The sequence below is a fragment of the Schistocerca americana genome, unplaced genomic scaffold, assembly GCF_021461395.2.
Source record: "Schistocerca americana isolate TAMUIC-IGC-003095 unplaced genomic scaffold, iqSchAmer2.1 HiC_scaffold_1066, whole genome shotgun sequence".
Classification (NCBI taxonomy): domain Eukaryota; kingdom Metazoa; phylum Arthropoda; class Insecta; order Orthoptera; family Acrididae; genus Schistocerca; species Schistocerca americana.
Window position 1 is genome coordinate 17501 of NW_025725119.1, and position 5000 is coordinate 22500.

At 52.6% G+C, this 5000-nt stretch overlaps 1 non-coding gene across 1 annotated transcript in view; it reads right to left on the bottom strand.

The window, feature by feature from the left end:
- Nucleotides 1-1637, bottom strand: part of LOC124560102 — a 1910-nt gene extending 273 nt beyond the window's left edge. Inside the window, exon 1 of the ribosomal RNA XR_006969017.1 lies at nucleotides 1-1637. This exon is cut by the window's left edge and continues 273 nt beyond it. This is a non-coding gene — a ribosomal RNA (small subunit ribosomal RNA).
- Nucleotides 1638-5000: the final 3363 nt, after the last annotated feature.

Sequence of the window (5000 nt, forward strand, 5' to 3'; positions counted from 1 at the left end):
GGAGGTTCAGCGGGTTACCCCGACCTTTCGGCCTAGGAAGACACGCTGATTCCTTCAGTGTAGCGCGCGTGCGGCCCAGAACATCTAAGGGCATCACAGACCTGTTATTGCTCAATCTCGTGCGGCTAGAAGCCGCCTGTCCCTCTAAGAAGAAAAGTAATCGCTGACAGCACGAAGGATGTCACGCGACTAGTTAGCAGGCTAGAGTCTCGTTCGTTATCGGAATTAACCAGACAAATCGCTCCACCAACTAAGAACGGCCATGCACCACCACCCACCGAATCAAGAAAGAGCTATCAATCTGTCAATCCTTCCGGTGTCCGGGCCTGGTGAGGTTTCCCGTGTTGAGTCAAATTAAGCCGCAGGCTCCACTCCTGGTGGTGCCCTTCCGTCAATTCCTTTAAGTTTCAGCTTTGCAACCATACTTCCCCCGGAACCCAAAAGCTTTGGTTTCCCGGAGGCTGCCCGCCGAGTCATCGGAGGAACTGCGGCGGATCGCTGGCTGGCATCGTTTATGGTTAGAACTAGGGCGGTATCTGATCGCCTTCGAACCTCTAACTTTCGTTCTTGATTAATGAAAACATACTTGGCAAATGCTTTCGCTTCTGTTCGTCTTGCGACGATCCAAGAATTTCACCTCTAACGTCGCAATACGAATGCCCCCGCCTGTCCCTATTAATCATTACCTCGGGTTCCGAAAACCAACAAAATAGAACCGAGGTCCTATTCCATTATTCCATGCACACAGTATTCAGGCGGGCTTGCCTGCTTTAAGCACTCTAATTTGTTCAAAGTAAACGTGCCGGCCCACCGAGACACTCACTCAAGAGCACCCTGGTAGGATTGCAACGGGGTCCGCCTCGGGACGCACGAGCACGCACGAGGCGCGTCGCACGCCTTCAGCTCGCCCCACCGGCAGGACGTCCCACGATACATGCCAGTTAAACACCGACGGGCGGTGAACCAACAGCGTGGGACACAAATCCAACTACGAGCTTTTTAACCGCAACAACTTTAATATACGCTATTGGAGCTGGAATTACCGCGGCTGCTGGCACCAGACTTGCCCTCCAATAGATACTCGTTAAAGGATTTAAAGTGTACTCATTCCGATTACGGGGCCTCGGATGAGTCCCGTATCGTTATTTTTCGTCACTACCTCCCCGTGCCGGGAGTGGGTAATTTGCGCGCCTGCTGCCTTCCTTGGATGTGGTAGCCGTTTCTCAGGCTCCCTCTCCGGAATCGAACCCTGATTCCCCGTTACCCGTTACAACCATGGTAGGCGCAGAACCTACCATCGACAGTTGATAAGGCAGACATTTGAAAGATGCGTCGCCGGTACGAGGACCGTGCGATCAGCCCAAAGTTATTCAGAGTCACCAAGGCAAACGGACCGGACGAGCCGACCGATTGGTTTTGATCTAATAAAAGCGTCCCTTCCATCTCTGGTCGGGACTCTGTTTGCATGTATTAGCTCTAGAATTACCACAGTTATCCAAGTAACGTGGGTACGATCTAAGGAACCATAACTGATTTAATGAGCCATTCGCGGTTTCACCTTAATGCGGCTTGTACTGAGACATGCATGGCTTAATCTTTGAGACAAGCATATGACTACTGGCAGGATCAACCAGGGAGCTGCGTCAACTAGAGCTGAGCAGCCGGCCGCCCGGGAGTGTGTCCCGGGGGCCCGCGCGAACACGCAAGCGTCCGCTCAATTATTCTGCAAACAGGAGGAGGCTGAGCTCCCCTGCACCATACACCTCGAAACCCTCTCAGGTCCCGGCGGCGCGCAGCGCCGTCCTAAGTACTTGGTCGGGTTCGAGAGAGGCGCAATCGCCCGGAGTTTGGCGAGTAGACGCTTTAGGTGCGACCACCCGTGCTCCCAACTGAGCTTGCCGCTGCCGACAGAGGCCCGGGAGCGTGCTGTCGTGGCATTGCCGGCGGGAGACAACACGCGCCACCTACGGTGACCGGCAGCTCCAACGCCAGCGCCACAGAAGGACAAAAGCCCCACTTGGGTGCCGAAGCGAACTCTCCCAGCACAGCGCACGCGCCAACACGTCCGCACAGCTGCGATACAAACCACCTGCGAGAACCGCAGAGGCGACCGAGCAGCAGACGGCGTCGCGGCGCCGAGCGCCGGGCGGCGGCGCATCCTCAGCGCACACAGTCCTCAATCGGACCAGCACACTGCAGATGTCCACCGCGCTTCGCACCGGGCCCGCGAGGACCTACTTTGGCCGCACGGCGCCGCGTGCAGGGTGCGCCGGCGCGCAGCTGCGCCGCCTGCCGCCTCCGTCGGCCGGCGCGCCTGCCACTGGCCGCCCCCACCAGCCGGCTGTAGCGCGTGCGCCCACGCACCGCACGGCCAACACGCCGGGAGGCCCCCCCTCACCGGCCGGGGACGGTCCCACCCAGCCACCGCCGCGTATCGCTTCACACCCACATGCCATTCACGTTCGTGGGCATGGTGGGTATCGCTGCAACAACCGGTTGGTAGCTCAACCGATCGTCGCCATCACTGATTCACCCCTAGCGAGAACAACCGCACCACAACGGTTTACCAGTTGTTCATTTGCGTAACGTCACCAGCAAACGTAGGCGTCCATCGCCATTTGCAAATTCAACGATTGTTGCATGCCTGTGTCAGGTGTCACGACACACTGTCTGCCCACATACACGCAACAACATGTCCACGCTTAGCGAACACGTGGAAGGTGGCCCCCGTACGTATGCGATGTCCATTGCGCGAACGACTGTCAACCGGCCTCTGTCGCATGTCGCAGATGTGGAACGCAGTGCACCGTGCTATCACGGTGTGTGAGAAGAGACGACTACGTCTGACAACACGCGCCACTACATCAACAGACGGCTCATGCTGATCGCCATCCAGGGCATACCACACTGCAATCCAGCTCTTATAGGGAGACGACACGTAGCTGAGTGCACAACATTTGGACCGCATGGTTCGCCGTTGTTGGCGCAGTCGTTGTACGGTCACATGTACCACGATGTATCATTCAGTACATGAGGACCAATGTGCAGTACAGTGTGTGATTTGGACGTACAACATCAGCGGACAGTTGACACAGGCCGTACCACAGCGTAGGCTAAGTGCTTCGCCATGCGAATGCCAATGAACAACTGCAAATGCCAATGAACAACTGCAAAGGGCATTGAGCATGTACGTCCTGCTGCCATCCACATTACAGTGTATAGCTGCAAGGTGTTTAACATGAAGCGATACACTGGGGACCGGGCAGTGCGAGTAGCAAACTATATTGCGGGGGTTGCAGTTAGGCAACACTACACTAATTTAACGCGTCGTATGACAATTACAGAGCAGGTTAAGGCCCAACGTGTGTTGGGTTAAGGCCCAACGTGTGTTGGGTTAAGGCCCAACGTGTGTTGGGTTAAGGCCCAACGTGTGTTGGGTTAAGGCCCAACGTGTGTTGGGTTAAGGCCCAACGTGTGTTGGGTTACGTTAAGGGGCAATGTGGGTTACGTTAAGGGGCAATGTGGGTTACGTTAAGGGGCAATGTGGGTTACGTTACGGCGCAATATAGGTTACGTTACGGCGCAATATAGGTTACGTTAAGGGGCAATGTGGGTTACGTTACGGCGCAATATAGGTTACGTTACGGCGCAATATAGGTTACGTTAAGGCGCAATATCGGTTACGTTAAGGCGCAATACAGGTTACGTTAAGGCGCAATACAGGTTACGTTAAGGCGCAATACAGGTTACGTTAAGGCGCAATACAGGTTACGTTAAGGCGCAATACAGGTTACGTTAAGGCGCAATACAGGTTACGTTAAGGCGCAATACAGGTTACGTTAAGGCGCAATACAGGTTACGTTAAGGCGCAATGCAGGTTACGTTAAGGCGCAATGCAGGTTACGTTAAGGCGCAATACAGGTTACGTTAAGGCGCAATGCAGGTTACGTTAAGGCGCAATGCAGGTTACGTTAAGGCGCAATACAGGTTACGTTAAGGCGCAATACAGGTTACGTTAAGGCGCAATACAGGTTACGTTAAGGCGCAATACAGGTTACGTTAAGGCGCAATACAGGTTACGTTAAGGCGCAATACAGGTTACGTTAAGGCGCAATACAGGTTACGTTAAGGCGCAATACAGGTTACGTTAAGGCGCAATACAGGTTACGTTAAGGCGCAATACAGGTTACGTTAAGGCGCAATACAGGTTACGTTAAGGCGCAATACAGGTTACGTTAAGGCGCAATACAGGTTACGTTAAGGCGCAATACAGGTTACGTTAAGGCGCAATACAGGTTACGTTAAGGCGCAATACAGGTTACGTTAAGGCGCAATACAGGTTACGTTAAGGCGCAATACAGGTTACGTTAAGGCGCAATACAGGTTACGTTAAGGCGCAATACAGGTTACGTTAAGGCGCAATACAGGTTACGTTAAGGCGCAATACAGGTTAGGTTAAGGTACGACATAGGTTAGGTTAAGGTACGACATAGGTTAGGTTAAGGTACGACATAGGTTAGGTTAAGGTACGACATAGGTTAGGTTAAGGTACGACATAGGTTAGGTTAAGGTACGACATAGGTTAGGTTAAGGTACGACATAGGTTAGGTTAAGGTACGACATAGGTTAGGTTAAGGTACGACATAGGTTAGGTTAAGGTACGACATAGGTTAGGTTAAGGTACGACATAGGTTAGGTTAAGGTACGACATAGGTTAGGTTAAGGTACGACATAGGTTAGGTTAAGGTACGACATAGGTTAGGTTAAGGTACGACATAGGTTAGGTTAAGGTACGACATAGGTTAGGTTAAGGTACGACATAGGTTAGGTTAAGGTACGACATAGGTTAGGTTAAGGTACGACATAGGTTAGGTTAAGGTACGACATAGGTTAGGTTAAGGTACGACATAGGTTAGGTTAAGGTACGACATAGGTTAGGTTAAGGTACGACATAGGTTAGGTTAAGGTACGACATAGGTTAGGTTAAGGTACGACATAGG